The sequence below is a fragment of the Papio anubis genome, chromosome 5 (genome assembly GCF_008728515.1).
Source record: "Papio anubis isolate 15944 chromosome 5, Panubis1.0, whole genome shotgun sequence".
NCBI lineage: Eukaryota > Metazoa > Chordata > Mammalia > Primates > Cercopithecidae > Papio > Papio anubis.
The window spans coordinates 86,783,359-86,806,182 of record NC_044980.1 but is presented as its reverse complement, the minus strand read 5'-3'; the positions used below and the strand labels follow the sequence as shown (position 1 = coordinate 86,806,182).

The 22,824-nt window shown below is 35.9% G+C and overlaps 1 protein-coding gene across 7 annotated transcripts in view; it reads left to right on the top strand.

Moving 5' to 3' along the window:
* The window catches only part of FAM172A (family with sequence similarity 172 member A), a 484,753-nt gene that overhangs the window by 241,608 nt on the left and 220,321 nt on the right, over positions 1 to 22,824 (top strand). The gene's annotated exons all lie outside the window — the stretch shown is intronic.

Genomic DNA, 22,824 nt, shown 5'->3' with positions numbered 1-22,824 from the left:
CAACCATTTAATGTCCCTTAACTAATTATTTTCTTCTTTTGCTTTCACCTCTTCCACCAAATGATACATTCATTGTGGTATATTCATTTTACAACACTCATTGTTCAGGAGAAATAATGTAATTCATTAACAATTGCACTTAACCGTTTAATAAAGGTTAACAGTTCATTAAACATTTTCACCTACATTTTATCCTTTAGGAAATATAATATGAAGTTAATGATTAGCAGTTTTCATTAAAAACCATTATTTCTGTTTAGTTTTTTTACATTTTCTTAATTGCTTGTGATGCTATTGACATTTGTCAGGTAGATCCTCTTACAGTGTCTGGCACATAGTGGGTACACCAAATATTAGTTAAATGACAGAGTGATCAATACATTTTTTGTTTTGACAAGTATGGCAAGCTGACATTCTTATGGGCAAACCAATACATTGGAATCTAGTGAGTAGAGAAAACAAATACTTTTTAAGACTCTAAAAAATTAAAACAAAAAATTTTTAAATTTTAAAGAAAATATTTAAAAAGTATTTAAATATGAAGAAATGTGTTATATTTCTTTCAATGGATAATCTTAAGTGGTATTAAATTATGTCAATAGTTTGAATAGCAATAGCAACCGTTGAGCTAAAATTATGCAACCAATAGTTGCTTGTTAACCTAAGACATTTCAACATTTTTGAAAGTTTAGTAATAAAACTTGCCAGGGAAGCCTTAATGTGAATCTTCTCTCCACTGTAGTTCACGAGACACTTAGGAGGCCAGAGTGATGCTATAAAAAAAAAAGCCACTCAGCCAGGTGCTGTGGCTCACACGTGTAATCCCGCCTACTCAGAAGACTGAGGCAGGAGGATCACTTCAAGCCAGGAGCTCAAGAACAGCCTGGGCAAAATGGCAACACCCTCCCCTCTAAATATATATATATATAATTAGTTGGGCATGGTAATGTGCCAGTAGCCCCAGCTACTCAGGAGGCTGAGGTGGAAAGATGGCCCAGCAATTTGAGGCTGCAGTAAATTATCTCACAGCAAGCCTGAGCGACAGAATGAGACTCCATCTTTTAAAAAAAAAAGGTAACTGAAATGACCCCATCAAATCCAATCAGCTGTGCCAGGCTCTATTTCCATCCTATTTCTGAGGAGTTTTTGTCCTTGCTGGGTTTCTTTTGGCTTCATACCCAGATTCTGCTTGCCCTATATAACGTGGATGGTCTGTCAGTACCAGCTCAAGATGCTGCTTGCCCAGAGCTAGAGCCCATGTGGCAAGGGGCATCTCTTCTCTCACTGGTCAAAGGTAGATGATTGAAAGTGGATATTCTGGATTCATCTCTCCAGGCCCTTACTTCTAGGAAAACAAACAAAAACAAGCAGTTACTCTAAATTAATATGTTAATATAATTCTCAAAATTAGCACAGAAAGATCACCCATTTAATTTATAATGGTTATTTTTAGACATTTGGAAGGAAATATTTCTTTCATAATAATTAAACACTTAAAAGTTGAACATTATAAAGAAGCATCAGTATTATCGGAGATTTTTCAAGATTCTATTCAAATTCTAAAACATTATCCAGAAAGTTCTTATCTTATATCTAATACCTAACCTTAATGTCCCCTCCTTTGTTAAAACTTTTCTTGACTCTCTCTCTTCCCGTGCCTATACAAAGACATGCATGTGCATGGGAACACACACACACTAGTAATCACAGTTCATTTTAGCATAAGCACTACAAAGTCCTCCTTTTTGCCAGCATGTATATAACAGAATTTTTAGCATTTTCTCAAATTAAAGAAATAATTGAAAGCTTATATATTTATTCTCCAAAGTAGATATCTAATTATTTAAAAGAAAGGCTTATATTTAATTCATCTGTTTTCAGGGCTTGAATAAAAGTCTGTTTAGCAAGGTTTTCTTTGATGGAATTATTTGATTCATACTGGAGTGGAATCTCTGGTTCATTTTTCTGCTTATAGAATTAGGTTCAGATTGTGGTATATTGCACAGATTGTCCAGGTGAAGCTGGTTAAGACTTTCAGGGGAACTTATTTTTGATGCTATTGTGATGTGGAAATGCTATTACTACTTCAGTAACACTGATATAACGTATTAACAAGAAATGTGTAGATAGTAACTCCAATACTTGAAGCATCATTAAATTAGAATTAATTTCTATTTGTAAATATACTGTCATAAATACCATTGAATGTATTTCACTACATAGTAAATTTTAAAATTAGGGAAGTAATAACTCATAACATTTAATTTAAAGATTAAGAATATTGGCAACGATTTGATTAGTTTTACCTGTCTTTATTCCAATGTTCTAATATACATTGGTTCCAAGTTCTCTATTATTTCTAAATAGAATATACATGATCAAAATAGTATGCCTCTTTCTAAATGGGAAAAACTGTATTTTATAAATCCAGTGATATGGATACTATCCATCATTTTGTTTTGTATGGCCTAATGTATATCAGTAAACTAAATAGACTTAAATGTGGCTGGATTTTGAGGGGGAATATGGGAAGAACAAAGCAGGCAAGATCATGTATGTGACTAAATATAGCATTGGCACTAAATGATGGCCTCTGAGTATGTTAGTGTAACTTATATTTTATAGCCAAAAACTGTATGTATCAATCTCCAACCAACTATTTATAATAAAGTTTGTGGTTCAATTCTAAGATTGCTAACCAAGTGATTTTTTTTTTCAGAGAAGTTAAAAAGTACCTTCAACCAATAAATTCTTAAAAATTTCATCAAATAGATATTGAACAGCACTGTGCTAGGCACGTGGGATATGAAGATCAAACAACACATGACCCTTCCCATAGCAACTCAGTGATAACAATGATAGAGGACTATGCTAGATTCCACATAGTACTTGGAGTGGGGGTACAAGTGGGACGTAATCCAGGTAACGGGTGAAGTGGAAAATCCACGGAAAGTTTCATGGAAGAAGTGACACTTGAAATGTATCTTAAATAAGTTAGCAGAGCAAAAAAAAAAGAAGAAGAAAGTCAAGAAAGAGTAGAAGTTAAAGGGAATAGATGGAACAGTGTAAAAGGGCATTCAGAACAGAAGAAATTATATAAACAAAGACAAAGAACTAAGAAATAGTATGCATGTTTGGGTTCAGGGGAAGTTGGTTTGACTAGAAAGTTTAACATTAGAAATAAAATTATTCCTTTACAAAAAAAGAAATACTTAAAAGAATACGTTGGTTTTCAAAACAGATATAGTGATTTTTGCTTAGTTGCTTATACATCTTGAAACCAAAACTGGAGTTCAGCTATTTATTGTGTTCATTTTAGCATAAGCACTACAAAGTCCTTCTCTAATTAATCAAGTTCACACTTTGCAACTAAGAAAATAGAAGTCGGCCGGGCACAGTGGCTCACGCCTGTAATCCCAGCACTTTGGGAGGCCGAAGGGGATGGATCACGAGGTCAGGAGATCCACACCATCCTGGCTAACACGGTGAAACCCCGTCTCTACTACAAATGCAAAAAATTAGCCGAGCGTGGTGGCGGGCGCCTGTAGTCCCAGCTACTCGGGAGGCTGAGGCAGGAGAATGGCATGAACCCGGGAGGCGGAGCTTGCAGTGAGCCGAGATCGCGCCACTGCAGTCCAGCCTGGGAGACAGAGCCAGACTCTATCTCCAAAAAAAAAAAAAAAAAAAAAAATAGAAGTGGTTATTTAAAACAGTGTCTAGTACAACTGATTCTTCACCTTAGAATCAAATATGCCAGGCATTGCCCTAAATATTCTCTCAGGTTTACATCTAGCCTTTTTATGGTTTTACTAACATGTATTTTTAATGTATTTTATGAAATATACTACAGGTATGTGTGGCTTAAAAAAAATAATGAACACCACAATACCCACCCAACATATTACAAGAAACAAAATCTTGGCTGGGTGCGGTGGCTCATGCCTGTAATCCCAGCACTTTGGGAGGCCGAAGCGGGTGGATCACGAGGTCAGGAGATGGAGACCATTCTGGCTAACACCCCATCTCTACTAAAAATACAAAAAATTAGCTGGGCATGGTGGCACGCGCCTGTAGTCCCAGCTATTCGGGAGGCTGAGGCAGGAGAATCACTTGAACCTGGGAGGCGGAGGTTGCAGTGAGCTGAGATAGCACCACTGCACTCCGTCCTGGGCGACAGAGAGAGAGTCCGTCTCAAAAAAAAGAAAAAGAAAAAAAGAAACAGAATCTTACGACTACCATAGAAAAATGGCATGTGCTCACCGTCATTCACATCCTTGTCCCTGTCTTTCAGAGGTATGAATTTTGTCTTAATGTTCTTTTCCTTTGCATTATAGTTTACTAAATATGCATATTTTTCTAAATAACATGTTTATTATATTGTTTGGTTTTACTTGCCTTTACTGTTTTTTGTTTTGTTTTGTTTTGTTTTGTTTTGTTTTGTTTTTGAGACGGAGTCTTACTCTGCCGCCCAGACTGGAGTGCAGTGGCACAATCTCGGCTCCTTGCAAGCTCCGCCTCCCGGGTTCACTCCATTCTCCTGCCTCACCCTCCGGAGTAGCTGGGACTACAGGCGCCCGCCACCACGCCTGGCTAATTTTTTGCGTTTGTAGTAGAGATGGGGTTTCACCGTGTTAGCCAGGATGGTCTCGATCTCCTGACCTTGTAATCCACCCACTTCGACCTTCCAAAGTGCTGGAATTACAGGCGTGAGCCACTGCCCGGCCGCTTGCCTTTACTTTTATTATTATTATTTTTTTTTTTTTTATTTTTTTTTTTACTCCTGGAATTTGCTTTTTTGTGTATGACATCCATGTACATGTTTAGCAGTAATTCATTTTTACTTCTGTATGGCATTTATCCACTTTACTGTTGATGAACATTGGTAGTTTGCTTTCTAATGTTTTTGCTGTTATAGTATAAGATTCTTTTTTTTTTTTTTTTGAGATGGAATCTCCCTCTGTCGCCCAGGCTGGAGTGCAGTGGCACAATCTCGGCTCATTGCAAGCTCTGCCTCCCGGATTTAAGCAATTCTCCTGCCTCAGCCTCCCGAGTAGCTGGGATTAGAGGCGTGTGCTGCCCCACACGGCTAATTTTTTGTATTTTTAGTAGATACGGGGTTTCACCATCTTGATCAGGCTGGTTTCAAACTCCTGACCTCGTGATCTGCCCGCCTCGGCCTCCCCAAGTGCTGGGATTATAGGTGTGAGCCACTGCGCCTGGCCTCTAAGATTCTAATGAACATTTTTATGCATGCCTCCTGGGATTCAGATGCCTCTTGGAGCTCTAGAATCTATTCTTATTAGTAGAATTGTTGGGTCAGCTTTACTGGGGAGTACCAAATTGTTTCCCAAAGCGGTTGTATGATTTATTCTGATCACCCATACATGGCTATTCCTGTTGTTTCACACCCTTCTCAAATCTTTGTGTTATTGTACTGTTTAATATTTGCTAGCCTGGATACTATAATATGGTATCATATTGTGGTTTTAATTAGCATTTTCCTTACTGCTAATTAGGTTGTATATGTTTTCATTTTTCATTGTCTATCTATGATTCCTCATCTGTGAATTGCCTATTCACAGCTGAGGAATCACACAGATGAGGAATCATAGATGAATACATGAATTGACTATTCATGTATGCTCATTTGTTATTTTGAAAAAATCTTTTCTTACTGACTTGGAGGTGTTACTACATATTGCAAGTCACTCTTCCACTTTTACTTGCCTTTTTAAAATACATTTTAAAACATTCTTAATTTTAGTATACTAAAATGTATCATTTTCTATGTGGTTTAACCTTTAATATATTATTTTAAAAGTCCTTACCTAGCGTAGATGATACAAATATATTCTCTTTTTTTTTTTTTTGTTTTCATGTGCCTTAGAGTTTTTCCTTTCACATTTAGGTTTATATTCTGTCTAGAATTAACTTTTATGTTTGGAGTTAAGTGTGAATCCAATTTCCTTTTTTTCCATATTGATAATTATCCTGAAGCTATTTATTTGAGAGACCGTCCTTTCTTCAATTATATGTTTTAAGCCACTAGAAATTTGTTTTTATGGTTATTTTGTGGATAGACATCATTAAATTTTTTTTCGAAATGGTTAATCAGTTTTCCTAATAGCATTTTAAAAATAATGCATTCTTTTTTCGGTGATTTGAAGTGCCACCTTTAACATAGATTGAATTCTTACGTTCTTGCCTTTATTCCTATTCTTTTCAAATGTCTATCTACATGTGCCAGTGCTATTCTTATTTAATTATTGAGATTTTTATAAAACATGTAGTATTTGGAAGTATCTCATTTTAATCTTCCATACTCTTCCTTCCTCACACACTAATCTGAAGTTAGAATTTTAGCTCTATTTTACTGCCACTACCAACAACAGTTTTTTCCCTCTCTCCTTTTTTTCTCTTCCTTCCCCTAATTTCTGTCTATATTAACATATGTTACATTATAAAGATGATCATTTTTACATTATAGTGTTTCTTTTTCTAGAAGAATTCTTTTACACTTGCAAGCAGGTAAATAACTATAACAATTATTTGTCATTTTAATATTTCAACTCTCACTGCCAGTGTTTTTATGCTATCACTTCATGCATATATGCTTAATTTTACTTCCTAGGCAATTGAAATAGATGATGGGCTGTAGAAGTAGTTAGAGTGTCAGTTTAGAAGTACAGTGTTAAGATGGCGAATGGCAGGATATGCTAATTGATTAGATAAAGGTTAAAGGCGATGGAGGAATATAAGTGGTCTCCCAGGACCTGTCTACTCCATTGGATTGTAATGACAATCAAGAAGTGAGGTGAGCAGGCCTGAGATGGCTATCCTTAGAAAAACCTACCTGCAAAGCTGGCCTTTCATTGGCATCTGGGAACTTGGATTTCAGGAAGGTTTCTGCCACCCTAACTGACAAAGAATGGCTCATTGAGCCCAAATTGATTATGCAAACAATGTGGTATTTGCTGAACACTTGCTTTCCTTCTGGAAGTCTGGATTCTTGGTAAGGTGCTAGGCAGGAAGTGGCTATGTGACAAGCCTCCAGTAAAAACCCTGGGTTCTGAATCTCTAATGAACTTCCCTGGTAGAAAACTTTTCACATGTGTTGTCATAATTTGTTGCTGGAGGAATTACACACATCCTGTATGACTCTACCAGGAGTCGATTCTTGGAAGTTTATACCTTGTTTCCTCTGGATTTTGCCTTATGTGCCTTTTCTCTTTGCTGATTTTGCTTTGGATGTTTTGCTGTAATAAATCATAGCCATGAGTATGAGTAAATAAAATGAGAAGTGAGGTATGTGAAGTCACTTTAAAGATTTATAAAATACATGTAATGTTACGTATGTTGGTGTTTGTACCTCTATGAGAACTGAAATTTCAACCAACAAAATTACTACAATGACCAGCAAGGTATAATGGACAAGTCATATCATACCTCTTGGGCCAAGTTTTTTCCTGTATAAAATACATATGAATGCAAATAGGCAGGAGGCCGTGATTTCTAAACTTCTGTCATTCCCTGAAATAATGAAATAATTTTTATTTAAATATTCATTTTTTTTCTTCTATCCTTACAATGAGCTACTTTGCTAAGCATTTTCACTGGTTTTAATGAAGGAAAAGGAATACCAGGTTTCATTTTATCAGTCAGTTGTACTCTGTCTATAACAGTCTCTGAAATATAAAAATACTTAGCTGGGTCCATCTGACAAAATGAATTAATTCCACTTTGCCCTTAGTGTTAATCTTACAGAACACACTCTTGGGGGGGCGGGGAGGGGGAAAGAAACATCCAATGGCCAAGAATCCCTAATATTTAGCCGTAAACATAATTAATAGAAAATGTCCTGATTTAATTTAGAAAATTTGCTTGTAAATATTGGAGATTAAAGTTATTTAAGTAGAAAATTTCATACCACTGCAGAGTTGCCTTCACAAAACATATCTAGAGGGAACATTTTGCTCAGTTAATTAGTAAGGTTACAATGTGAAAAAATGTTCATATTGACTCTAAATGTTAAATATATATAGTATTAATCTTGCCCATTCTACTACTTGCAAATAACAGCCATTAGATATTATTTCAAAAAGAACTTAAATTTTAATTTCTAGAACATGTTCATCACAAGTTTGATGGCGAGTTCCAGAAATATGCCATTACATTCCTTTAATGTAGTTAAGAATACAAAAACTTCACTGCTCACGAGCAACCATAGAGCAGAGGACTTTGTGACATTCTCAATCAGCAGAGCTAGCTTCTCTGACCCTCCAGTGTCCACGGGTCCCCTGCTGTTCACAACATCTTGATCATAATAAGGATCCCATCAGATATTTGAGAGGGTCGGTTATCTTCCACCCTGTACATACCCGCACACCTACCTACATCTTTCTCAATAATCTTACGACTTCTCCCAACTAAGGTTCTGGAAGCTCTGGTTGTATCTGCTCCTTAGATCCAAATTATTGATAAATAACTCTGGTCTCTTCCTCAATGTATACTGTGAATTGGAATAATTAAATATAAGTTTTCCAGGAATAGTCATATTTTAGGCCTAAGATCTATTTTTACAACTAAAAAGACTTTCTTGGATATGTACATGCACACACGTACATACACACATTTGTATGTGTGTGGATACTTATATAAAAATTACTGTAGGGTTAATTTAAGATCATGGGGTCTGAAGTTAAACTCCATTAGCTGTATTATGTTGGGCAAATGAATTAAACTCCTCAAGTATCAGTTGGCTTATCTATAAAAAGTGGATAATAATTGTAACGACTGCCCAGGGTACCATGAGGATTAAATTAATTAGAACATATTAAGCATTTTGTACAATATCAAATACAGAGTAAGCACTTAAAAAATATTGGCTGCTATTATCACTATTTTCATGGGTTTAGCATTTCTTGAAAATCTTGTGCTTTTTCATTTACCTTGTCCTTTTGAGATGGCCTAATTTTCACCCAGTATTTTTTTCATCCTCTGTGACATTCTCTTAAATTTTAAAATAGCTAAATAATGTAGCAGATTCATAGCAATAGGAAGAAAAATCAACTATAAAAATATTTTACCTTTGGGACAAAAATTTGCATATGTCAGTCACTGTTGAAAATACTATCTGATCTATTACTGGATTCACCAAAGTATTATACTCCTCAATTAGAAGGGGATTTTTTTCAGTCTCATTCATACTCAGATTTATAAAGAAAATTATTTGATAAGGAATGATTATTGGTAACTGATTGTACAGAGTTACAGAGGTTTAAACAGAATATTCATCAAGTAGAAGATATGTATCCTGCGCATGTGTGTATTTTTCTTGAAATTCACATTTTAAAATTATTTAGTATTTCCTCATAGCATACTATTTCTAGGTGGTTAACTTTAGTACAATGCAATAATAATCTCATCTTTTGAACTCAATAGAAAATTGCATTTTTTACATTCTGTATTTTTATGTCAAGAATAATTTTGTTTTAAAATTAATTTCTAAGTTACACAATCCTTTGTTTCATAAAGTCTGCTTTTCAGAAGTATCTGTGGAAATTTTTTTTCAATTATTTGTTTGTATCCTATCCCAAGACCCCCAAGGGTTGGCCTGTGCTTTTTGAGCTAAGACGTGCTCCCAATCTTCCAGTTAGGTCAACCACAAAAATTAAGATATGATAGAAGGTCAGTGGAAGAAATTCATATCAAAACAACTCCTCACCATGTCATTATGACAGCCTGCTGTAACAAATGTGCTTCTGTTTTAACTTATGACGATTAATTGCTAAAAGTAATTTAATCTGACAGAGGCAGGGTGTTGAAAGGCTCCTGGAGATGTCATAAAAGCGACCTTTCTGCCCATGTGCTGCCAAAAGCCATTTTTAACAAGGAGCTAAGGAAACTGTGCAACTTCTTTTGTACTTTGTTAATTAGTTATTGATTTGAAACAATGCACTTCCAAATACTGTTAGGTATGTTAGACGCCAGCAAGGTCACTATGTGACAGTCTACTCCTAACAATCTTTATAGCATATGAGAATTCTTTGAAGCCCTTTGTTCTGTTGTCCTAAAATTGAGATTGCCTAGTTTTGCTAAAGTGATTACAATTTTATTTATCATTCATCTTTTCAGTTCAAAATATTTTATATATGAGTAAGCTGATACTTAGTCACATTTTATTATACGAAGTGATTGCAATAATCAGAATCCTTATTTGTGAATTTAGGCTCAAATAAGCACATATTCTACAGTGAAAATATTTATGATTTGATTAGTGGTTCCAAAGAGAAGAAGAAAGCAATGTTTTAATCTTATAAAAGAAAGCATGTACTTTCCTTAAAAAGTAGTAGAGGTTCTAGACTTTCTAGAAATCATTTATTGGACATATCAGTCCATCTCTCCCTTTTTTTTTTTTTTTAGACGGAGTCTCACTCTGTTGCCAGGCTGGAGTGCAATGGCGCGACCTTGGCTCACTGCAACCTCGGCCTCCTGAGTAGCTGGGACTACAGGCATGCACTACCACACCCAGCTAATTTTTGTATTTTTAGTAGAGATGGGGTTTCACCATGTTGGCCAGGATGGTCTCGATCTCTTGACCTTGTGATCCACCTGCCTTGGCCTCCCAAAGTGCTGAGATTACAGGTGTGAGCCACTGCGTCTGGCACCATCTCTCTTTTTAAAAAAATTTGGATATTTAATTTCAGTTTCAATGATCTGAACAGAAGTTAAATAAGTCTTGTAACTTTGAGGAAGTCTTCAGACTGTTTTAAATAACATTTCTTAACAAAGCATTTAAGTACAAGTTAAAACTGCAGGCCTTTGTGTGAATTGTAAGGTGCTATGGAGGACAGAAAAATCGAAGGGTGAGTTAGCATAGCACAGGGATTAAAAGTAGGCATTTTTAATTCAGACTTCCCATGCTATAATCCTGAATTGCACTAATTAGCTCTTTATCCTGGAACAAGCTATACAACCTTTCTGTGCTTCATCCATACAATGGGAACCATAATAGCTTAATACATGTTAATACATGATACATGTAATATATATACGTAATACGTGTAAAGTGCTTGATCCAAAGCTGGTAAGTGGTAACTACCTGATAAATGTTAGCTGCTATAATTAGTATAATAATTAGTAGTAACAAGATATAGTCCCTCCCCTTAGTTTTATATTAACAATTTTATATTTTAGTATATGCAATGTTTTCAACAGATTAAAATAAATATAATTATTTTTCTTACTTTTTCAAATATTTTAAAACTTTGTAAACTAGGATGTGTTTGCTATACATGAGAAATTTTTAAATAGTATGGTAAAGTTCTCTCTGCATTTTGTGATGGACAATAAAGGACACATTTGGTGTGCCCTTATTCTAAAATCAGAACTGCTGATAAAATATACTGGTTTTTTATTTTACTAAAATGTGTTAAGTTTTTGAGTTGAATTGTTTATATGTTAAGAAATCTAGCTTTGCTGTCGATAAGATGTTTTTCTTAGAATAGAAAAATTCTTGCCAGGCGTGGTGGGTGGCTCACTCCTGTAATCCCAGAACTTTGGGAGGCCAAGCTGGTGGAACGCTTCAGCCCAGGAGTTCGAGACCAGCCTGGGCATCATGGCGAAACCCCGCCTCTACAAAAAATAAAAAATTAGCCAAGCATGGTGGCAGCTATTCAGGAGGCTAAGGTAGGAGGATCGCTTGAGCCCGGGAGGCGGAGGTTACAGTGAGCTGAGATCACGCCACTACACTCCAGCTGGGTGACAGAGCAAGAACCTGTCTAAAAACAAAAACAAACACAAAAGAAAAATTCTCAAATGCCTATTTATTAAAACTTTTGCAGTAATTGGGACAACTTGTAAGGTTTTTTAAGTTAAATTATTTCAGTAAATATATAATACATTTTATATATAATATAGTACATTTATATATAAATGTAATAATAATTGTAAATATACAAATAGATAAAACTTCATGAGAAAGTGTATTGTACTAGCCACTGGTGTTATTATAATGAATAAAAAATTGGTTAACATCTCCATTAGCAAGGAAATGCAAATCAAGGTACCAATATTTACAACCATTAATTGACAAAAATCTGAAGCAACTATTATAACTATTGTTGGCTAGATGTAAAGGAAAGATTCCTCTCATGTAATATGGTGGTAATGTGAGAAAGCAATCCAGTAACACTTATTAAAATGAAAAATACCTAAACCTTTCAACCTGGCAATCCTGTTCCTGGGAAAATATTCCACTAAAGTAAAACCATTACTAAATAAATGTACATTAGAAACTATTTTAAAAGATCAGTTGATAAGCAAAATTTAATATCTGGATTTAAAATCATCTGAAATGGAATAGACTTCTAATACATGAATTTTAGAACTGCCGTCTTGTCTTCATTTTTGAAGGATAAAATACTACTTAAATTCGAAATGTTCACAAATTTGTAATGTTAAAGTTTGTTTGAATGAGTTAGGCTTTACTATAACACATTTAGAGGATGGGTCAATAGGTGCAGCAAACCACCATGGCATGCATATACCTATATAACAAACCTGCACATGTATCCAGAATTTAAAGTAAAATTTAAAAAAAAGAAAAAGGAAAGAAGTCGTCTCCAAAATGCTAATGTGGAAGCTGCAGCAAGTTATCCAGAAAATTTAACTAATATCATTGATGAAGGTGGCTACAGATTTTTCAATGTACACAAAACAGCCTTCTATTGGAAGAAAATGCCATTTAGGACTTTCATAGGTAGAGAGGAGAAGTCAGTGCCTTACTACAAAGCTTCAAAGGACAGGCTGATTCTCTCGTTACAGGCTAATGCAACTGGTGACTTTAGTTGAAGCCAGTGCTAATTTACCATTCCAAGAATCCTGGTGCCATTAAGAATTATGCTAGTCTGCCTGTGCTGTAGAAATGGAATAACAAAACATGGATGAAAGTAATTCTGTTTACACCATGGATTGCTGAGTACTTTAAGCCCACTGTTGAGACTTACTACTCAGAAAAAAAAAGATTCCTTTCAAAGTATTACTGCTCACTGACAATGCACCTGGTCACCCAAGAACTCTGATGGAAATATACAAGGAAATACATGTTGTTTTCCTGCCTGCTAACAAAACACCCATTCTGCAGAGTGTGGATCAAGGAGTAATTTTGACTTTCAAGTCTTATTATTTAAGTAATATATTTTGTCAGACTATAGCTGCCACAGATAGCAATTCCTCTGATGGATCTGGGAAAAGTAAATTGAAAACCTCTTGGAAATGATTCACCATTCCAGATGCCATTAAGAACATTTCATGAGAGGAAGTCAAAATATCAACATTAACAGCAGTTTGGAAGATGATTCCAGCCCCCATGGATGACTTGAAGGATTCAAAACTTCAGTGGAGGAAGGAACTGCAGATGAGACGGAAATAGCACGAGAACTAGAATTAGCAATGGAGCCTGAAGATGTGACTGAATTGCTGCAATCTCATGATCAAACTTGAATGAATGAGGAGTTGCTTCTTACAGATGAGCAAAAAAAGTGGTTTCATAAGGTGGAAAGTACTCCTGCTGAAGATGCTGTGAACATTGTTGAAATGACAAGAAAGGATTTGAAATATTACATAAACTTAATTGATATAGTGACAGGTTTTAAAGGATTGACTCTGACTTTGAAAGAAGTTCTACTGTGGGTAAAATGCTATCAAACAATGGTTCATACTACAGAGAAATATTTCATGAAAGGGTGAGTCAATAAATGAGGCAGATATCATTGTCTTATTTTAAGAAATTGCCTCCACCACCCCAACTTTCAGCAACCACCTCCCTGGTCAGTCAGCAGCCATCAACATTGAGGCAAGACTGTTCACTGACAAAAAGATTATAGTTCCATGAAGGTTCAGATGATCGTTAACAGTTTTTAGCAATAAAATATTTTAAAATTTAAAAAATTTTGTGTTTGTAATAATATAATAGTATTAATAATTACATTTTCAAGATGTTTTTATTTTATGACTAAATTATAGCAAGTATATAACTTAATTACACTTTTGTGATGTATCCCAAAATAAATCAAATATTTATTATGTGCAGTTTGCCAGGCTTCTTATTTTGCATTTCTCCAGTCTTTCTTTGTTTTATTTTTTTTATTTTTTTTAGAGACATGATCTTGCTCTATTGTCCAGGCTGGAGTGCAGTGACACAATCATAGCTCTCTGCAGCCTAGAATTCCTGGGCTCAAGCAATCCTTCCACCTCAGCCTCTCAATGAGCAAGGACTACAGTCACATGCCACTACACCTGGTTTTTTTTTTTTTAAAAGACAGTGTTTCACTATGTTACCTAAGCTGGTCTCAAACTCCTGGGCTCAGGTGATCCTCCCCACTCAGCCTCCTAAAGGGCTGGGATTACTGGCATGAGCCACCGCACTGGGCCCAGCCTCCCTTTAGATAACAACTCTGGTTCTCTTTGTTTCAAAGTTTTGCTTTCCTTATCTTATTAGAAAAAGATAGAACTTTAGAGGTCTCCCAGGACTCTCATGGACAAATAGAGAGTTTGAATATCTAAGAGGGTAAGTCAAAGTCACAAAGCTAATTAAGTAGCACTGTCTGGTTGTGTGATTGTGTGTATGTGTGTGTGTGTGTGTGTGTGTGTCACAGAGAGACATAGAGAAAATATGTTGTCTGGCAATTGTAAATGATCATCCCAAAGTTGCTAAATTAATCATTAATTCTTTGGAGACAGTTTACTCATTTCCTCTACAGCTATAATTATAGCTTTAGATTCAGATAGCGATACTATAAGGCATGTTTAGCTTCTGACGATACCATTTTGTCTATAGGATGTTCTAGATTGAATTGTCTGGAACACTTAATCTAACGCACCCTCCAACACACACAGACACAGACACTCGCATTCCAAAGGTGTTTCTTTTGCCTCTCACTCTACTCTAGTATTCATTAAGTGGCAATAGCCTGATCAGTCTTGGTGAGCAAGATGCATGCATGTTTGTGAGTCTATGTGTATCCTGCATCCTTGCTATTATGGCTTTTTTGGTCATACTCTGGTTGTGCCAGCACAAGTTAGTTCGTGACAGAGTCCAACAAATACAAACTGGCTGTGTCATTCTGTCTTCTTGGTTTTTTACTGCGTCTTCTGTGACGGATACTCCCTGATGAATGACAGCTGAGATCTTCACTTAGTATAGGCCATTACTTTCTTCAGGTTTCTAAGAACAATCCTGGCAACATTTTGGGACCATCTCCCAGGGTTCTTGCTAGGTTGTTGTGGTAGGGAGAATAATGGCTCCAAAGATGTCAAATCTTCATCCCTGGAGCCTGTATGTTACTGTATGTACTCCTAAATAGCATGTTGTTTATTATGACACATTAAGCAGCGAGCACAGACCTGGTAGTATAAGGAAAGGAAAATATTTCTACTATTTAATGAAAACTCCCAGTTGAAGATAAGCTAAATAGATACTATGGATCATGATCTGACTTCAGATTCCCAAAGCACTTACAAGATCCCCTTATAGGGATATCAGTGGACAATGTAGTCTTGAAAAACAGCTTTTCATAGTTGGAGCATCTAGAAGGCAAAATCATCAGAAATATGGCTAGAGTTTTCTGCTCTGTATTTTCTGTTTCTAAGCTTTCCATGGTCTACCTATACCTCCTAGTTTAGTGAAAACACAGCATTTTCATGAGTTGTAATAAATGTCCTCAGCTGATACTGCAGCAAAGCATAAATGAGCAACACGAATCTCAACAGTTTGTGGTTAGGAAAAGCCAAATACAAATATAAATCCAGGTCCAGCTCATTAGGTAATTATGTCTTAAATGATAATGTAGTTGTAGTGGCGGTCTTGGTGATAACAACTCTCAACATATCTATCTTTTGAATCACACTAGTATCACCTGTCTGGTTAACTGCTGTATATGGTGTCCAGCTATCATCTTAGCATTTTCTTTATCTTCTGAAGATTCATTTTGTTACTGTCTTAGGTTATTTCTCGTTGTCTTCCTTCATGTCTTCCTCTTTCTTGGTTTATTTCTTGTTTTAAATGTGCTTATCTCCTAGTTGTTTCTTTAGAGGAAGGGAATGAGATACAAATTTTTTGACTTTCTGTGTTTATCTTACATTTCTATTTGATGATATTTTGGCTGGCTATAGAATTCTAAATTAGAAATTATCTTCCTTTTGATTTTTTTTTCTTTTGAGACGGAGTCTCGCTCTGTAGCCCAGGCTGGAGTACAGTGGTCCCATCTCAGCTCGCTGCAGCCTGCACCTGCTGGACTCAAATGACCCTCCTACCTCAGCCTCCCAAGTAGCTGGAACTACAGGCATGCACCACCACACCTGGCTAATTTTTGTATTTTTAATACAGATGGGATTTCACATGTTGGCCAGGCTGGTCTTGAACTCCTGAGTTCAAGCAATCCACTCACCTAGGCCTCCCAAAGTGCTGGGATTATGGGCATGAGCCACGTTCCTGGCTTGGGCTTTTGAATTTTAGACTTTTTTGTTTTCTTTTTTTAATCTTCATCTTACTTCCTCTGTTGCTATTGAAAAGTTCGAAATTGTTCTGAATCCTAATATTTTATTTTTCTTTCTTAAAACTTGTAGAATCTTCTCTTTGTTCCTGGGTTCTAAATTTTGCAGTGATGTGCCTTTCTATACATATATGTTTCATTCATTATACCAGGTATGTAGTCACTTTTATCTATCAACAAATGTCCTGGGAAACTTTCTTATTTTGTTGATAATTTCCTGCCTTCTGTTTTTTTCTGTTTTCTCATTATACAGCTTTGCTTTCTGGATGATGGATCTCCTAGACTTATAATCTGGTTTATTACTTTTCTCTCCTATTTTTCATATCTTCTTGCTTCTGGAATATTTCTATAACTTAAACATTTAACCCTTCTGTTGAATTTTTCATTTCTGCTGTTTTGCTTTTAATTTGAAAGAGCTTTTTATTCTTCAAATATTTCTTTTTCATAGTACCCTTGTCCAGCCTAGGTAACATAGTGAGACCCTCTCTGTACAAAACAGTTGAAAATTAGCCAGGCATGGTGGCATGTGTCTGTAGTCCCAGCTACTGCACACCAGCACGGGTGATAGAGTGAGACCCTGTCTCAAAAAAAAAAAAAAAAAAAAAAAAGTTCCCTTGTTCTAGTTTTATGCATGTACTTGTATCTCTGAAGATAATAATGAAAGTGTTTCTTACATTTTCCTCTGTCTGCAAAGTTTCCATTTCTTTCAAGTGTCTATTTGTTCAGGACTCTATATTTTGTATTTATAGGCATTTTTCATATGTCCAATAATGTTTAGCAGTCTATTCATATTTATCAGTAGGGATTAAAAAGCTAATTGGAATCTCTAAGCATCTGGGTGGGACTTACTATGTTTGAGCTTCACTATAGTTAATCTGAGTAGTCTATTTGTTGGGAACTTTCCCCCATGCCCACTCCCACCCATCTATATCTTTAGAACTTTTTGTCTTATTTAGCCTGGTTTGATTTTCCAAAGAAGTCTTCCAGTCCTTTGCCTGAAGACAAAGGGTCTGACTGCCAACAGTCGAGAAGTTTAGAAGGGATGAAGGCCTGGGGGTTTGGGAGATGGTGGTGATGAGTTTGCATATGGTCACTTTATCTCTGTTTTTTCATCTGAAGCTGATGCCAACTGTTTCTGATATCCCCATTTCAAAAACTCTCCTGTCAGGATGTGCAAAGACATTTGACAAGCACATGGAATGGAAGATGGAAAAATAACTACTTCTCAAGCAGCCTTATTTTAGCATGTACATGCCACTCTCCTTCAATCCCAGAGATACCTGGAATCCTATCCCTATGCTTTGGAGGATTCTGCAGTGTAAATGGAGTTGATTCTCAGCTTTCCCACTGCCAGCTTGAGATTGGACTTTGTCAGATGTGCTAAATTAGTTACCACCCTTCTATCTGCTCTCTTTCTTCCAAAATGTTGTCATTTTTTTCCTTCCTTGTTCTCCTAGTCCTTGCTGATTTTTGTCTACATTTAAAAAGTCTTTTACTATAGTTTTAGGGGGTTTGCGGAGATAATCCAGTTAGATACAGATCTTTAATCTGCCATCCGGTGCTGGAACTGAGATCATAAGTATTTAGAGAAAGGATCAACAAACTTCTTCTTAAACTACTTTAGACTAGTAGGCCAGACTGACTCTGTCTCAATTGCTCAGCTCTACTGTTGCGAGGTGAAAGCAATCATAGATGATACATAAACAAGTGTACATGACTGTGTTCCAGTAAAATGTTATTTACAAAACAGGCAGGCAGCTTGCAGCTCATTGTTTTCTAATCCGTTACTTCCATCACCCCCAAAAAGTTTTCTCTTGTGCTCCTTTGCAGCCAGTCTCTTCTTCCCATTTCCTGACCTTGCTGACTGCTGACCTGCATTCTAACACTATGGTTTTGGCTTTTCTAGAATTTCCTAACAATTGAAACACATTGCATGTAGTCTTTTGTGTCTAGCTTCTTTCTCTTAGCTGAATTTTTTGTTTTAGATTAATAAATGACAGAAAATTAATAATAGATTTTAAGCTAGGTTCAGTGTCTCTCTTATATGATGACGGAAGCTATTGAAGGAAAAGGACACCCTGAACTTTCAGAAAACAGACTCCTTCATTTCACAGAGAAGGTCTTTTCTCATGTGAACCTGGCACATGATACTGATAGCTACATAAGCAACACTCGTGTCCCTTTGTCTTAATGGCCCCTTGCTGTTTTGTTCATTACTATAAAGAATAGCAATACTCGTTATGCCTGCATGAATATTAAATGTGTTTTAACAGGGTTATATAAAGTGATTAAGATTACAAATATGAACTCAGACTACCTAGGTTTGAATTCTGGCTCTGCCAAATAATAACAGTTTTCTTGAGTAAGTTTCCTAATCATTCTTTACCTGTTCATCCGATTATGGGGATAATAATGGTACCTAATTCATAGGATTAAATGACATAAATAATCGTCCTTCAGTATCCATAGGGAACTGGTTTCAGGACAGCCCCCGCTTCACCCTTCAGATACCAAAATCCATGCATGCTCAAGTCCCTTACATAAAATGGCATAGTATTTGCATGTAGCCTCTACACATCCTCCCATAGACTTTAAATCATCTCTAGATGACTTTGCTACCTGATGTATTGTAAATGCTATGTAAATAGTTGTTAATACTGTATTATTTAAGGAATGATAACAAGAAAATAAAGTCTGGACACGTTGGGCATATATACTACCATTCTTTCTTTTTCTTAAATATTTTTGGTCATTGGTTGGTTGAATCCACTAATGCAGAACCCACAGATAAGGAGAGTCGACTGTTTTAAGATCAGTGGATGCCACAGTATGTGCTGTAGAGGCATTTTTAGTTAACATTATTATGGTTGCATTGTAGATTACACTGAAAGAAAAGACCTAAATTTTATTAAAGTGAGTAGGATCGTCAGTGTTTACTTTGATGAAAATTCCCAGGAGCACAGTGGAGCCCAGTTTTGGAATCTAAGAATCTTACCAGTTCTATCATCCTCCTATTCCAGGTCACACCCATTTTGTGACAATATGACCCAGTCACCAAGTATTTGTCACCCTGTCTGTAAAGAATGGGCCATAATTATTTGTTTAGTCTTTTCTTTTGCTATAATATTAACTTATTTTTACTGACCACTTCTTTAACTGGGTTTAAATTTTATATTCAAATAGATAAAAAGACAAGTTTTTATGTCAGCCCAATATCAGAGCCATTTGTTAACATTTTAATACATATGATTTAAAAGGATACTTAGTATAGCGTAGAAGTTCAAACACTAGAACCACACAGACTGGCTTGCAATTATACTGGTTTTATGATCTTGAGCTTAATTAATCACTGTAAATTGCTATATTCAGAGTATCTGCATCATAAAATCTAATGTAAAGACCAAATGAGAGAAAGCATGTAGCCAGTTCAAGTGTCTAGTGTCCAACACAAGAGATGGCGATAGTGTTGCCTTAGGGTAGTAAGAATAGAAGTAGAGATAAGCTTATGAATTCTAGAAATATTTCAAAGGATGAGTTAAATTGGATACATATGGGTGATAGAAGAAGAGGAAGATGTCAAGGGTGACTTCCAGATTTTTGGCTTGAAAAAAACGGGTGGGTGGAGATACCACTTAACAAGTTGGGAAAGTATAGATATTGTGGTGTTGGGAATCCAATTCAGAGTTTACTTTTGGACATGGTAAATGTGAAATATCTGCTCAATTCAAATATTTTAATATGGTTCTGAGTACTTATACTTTGTCAGTTATATTCACTACAAATGTCTCCTGTGCATAACCATTTATAATTTTATTAATGTAGCCATATTGACCATTAACGTAGCCTTGAATCTGTCTTCAAGATTGAGTGCTGTCAGAAATCATGAAATTCTTTGAAACTAGTGAGAACAAAGATACAACATACCTGAATTTCTGGGACACTGGTAAGGCGGTGTTAAGAGGGAATTTTATAGCACTGAATACCCACATCAAAAAGTTAAAAATATCTCAACTTAACCTAACTTCGAGGAACTAGAGAAGCAGGAACAAATCAATCTCAAAGAAGACAAGAAATAACCAAAATAGAGCTGAACTGAAGGAAATTGAGACATGAAAAACCATACAAATGATCAATGAATCGTAGAATTGGCTTTGTGAAAAAATTAATAACATAGACTGCCACTTAGCCTGATAAAGAAAATAAGAGAGAAGATCCAAATCAATGTAATCAGAAATGACAGAGGGGACATTACCCCCAACCCCACAATAATACGAAACACTATCAGAGAGTACTGTGGACACTTTGTATGCACACAAACTAGCAAACCTGGAAGAAATGGATAAATTCCTGGACATATACAACCTCCCAAAACTGAACCAGGAAGAAATTGAATCCCTGAACAGACCAATAATGAGTTACAAAATTGAATCAGTAGTAAAAAGCCTATCAACCAAAAAAAAAAAAAGCCCAGGACCAGATCGAGAAAGGACTTCACCCTAACCCATTCTATGAGGCCAGCATCATCCTGATACTGAAACCTGGCAGAGACACAACAAAAAGAAAAATTCAGGCCAATATCCTTAATGAACATAGATGCAAAAATCCTCAGCTAGCAAAGCAAATCCAGCAGCACATCAAAAAGCTAATCCACCACAATCAAGTAGGCATCATGCCTAGAACATAAGATTGGTTCGACATATGCAAATCAATGAATGTGATTAATCAAATAAAACTAAAGACAAAAACTACATGCTTACCTTAATAGATGCAGAAAAGGCTTTCAATAAAATTCAACATTTTTAATGTTAAAAACTGTCAATAAACTAGGCATTGAAGGAACATACTTCAAAATAATTGGAGCCATGTATGACAGACCCACAGCCAACATAATACTGAATGGGCAAAAGCTGGAAGCATTCCCCTTGAAAACTGGAACGTTACAGGGATGCTCTCTCTTACCACTCCTATTCACCATAGTATTGGAAGTCCTGGCCAGAGTAATCAGGCAAGAGAAGGACATAAAAGGCACCCAAATATGAAGAGAGGAATTCACACTATCCTTGTGTGCAGATGACATGATTCTATACTTAGACCACCACATAGTTTCTGCCCAAAAGCTCCTTGATCTGTTAAACAATTTCAGCAAAGTTTCAATGCACAAACACAAGTAACATTCCTATCCACCAAACAACAGTCAAGCTGAGAGGCAAATCGGGAACACAGTCCTATTCACAGTTGCCACAAAAACAGAATAAAATATCTAAGAATACGACTAACCAGGGAAGTAAAAGGTCTCCATAATGAGAATTACAAAACACTGCGCAAATAAATCAAAGATGATTCAAACAAATGGAAAAACATTGCATGCTCATGGATAGGAAGAATCAATGTCATTAAAATGGCCATACTGCCCAAAGCAATTTACAGATTCAGTGCTATTCCTAATGACCAATGATATTCTTCACAGAATTAGAAAAGCCTTTTTTTGTTTGAGACAGAGTCTCGCACTGTCGCAGAAAAAACTATTTTTAAAACTTCACATGGAACCAAAACAGGGCCTGAATAGCCAAGGCATTCCTAAGCAAAAAGAACAAAGGTGTAGGTATCACATTACCACTTCAAACTCTACTGCAAGGCTACAGTAACCAAAACAGCATGGTATTGATACAAAACAGATACATATACCAATGGAACAGAATAGAGAGCCCAGAAATAATGCCACACACCTACAGCTGTCTGATCTAACACAAAGCCTATGGAAACAAGCAATGGGGAAAGGAGTACCTATTCAATAAATGGTGCTGGGATAACTAGATAGCCATATGCAGAAGATTGAAATTGGACAGACATCATATACACAGATCAATTTAAGATGAATTTAAGACTTAAATGTAAAACTTAAAACTCTAAAAACCCTGCAGGAAAACCTAGGATATACATCCTGGACATAGGACCTGTCAAAGATTTCAAGGCAAAGACAACAAAAGCAATCACAATAAAAACAAAAATTGACAAGTGAGACCTAATCAAAGTAAAGAGCTCTACACAGCAAAAGAAACTATCAACAGAGTAAAGAGACAATCTATAGAATAGGAAAAATATTTGCTTACTATGCATCTGACAAAGGTTTAATATACAAAATCTGTAAGGAGCTTAAACAAATTTATAAGCAAAAAACAAACATCCCCATTAAAATGTAGGCAGAATACATGAACACTTTTCAAAAGAGTCATACATGTGGCCAACAAGCCTATGAAAAAATGCACATCAG